Source organism: Cariama cristata, unplaced genomic scaffold (assembly GCF_000690535.1).
Source record: "Cariama cristata isolate BGI_N322 unplaced genomic scaffold, ASM69053v1 scaffold41415, whole genome shotgun sequence".
NCBI lineage: Eukaryota > Metazoa > Chordata > Aves > Cariamiformes > Cariamidae > Cariama > Cariama cristata.
In genome coordinates this window covers 1-287 of record NW_009617725.1, presented here as the reverse complement: position 1 = coordinate 287, position 287 = coordinate 1, and positions in this window count along the sequence as shown.

Here is a 287-nt window from a genome sequence, read left to right as displayed (position 1 = left end):
GGCGTGTAAGCCAAAGGCAAGTAAAGGGTGAAGCCTTCACCGGGCCGTGCCTTCCCAAACCGCGCCTCGAGGTCTCCTCAGCCACCGCCGGCATCCCCGCGCTGGACTCACCCGTCCTCGCCCCCACCTCCCGTGAAACTTCGCCAACTTTTAAAAACCTTTCCCACTTCTGGCGACCAACTCCCAAGAATTACTCAGCGCTATTTGTCCCTGCTGACTTCTGGCGTGGCATCACCTTCCGAAGGCAACTGCTGCGTGAATCCGGTACCTCAGGGGGGAGACTCCCG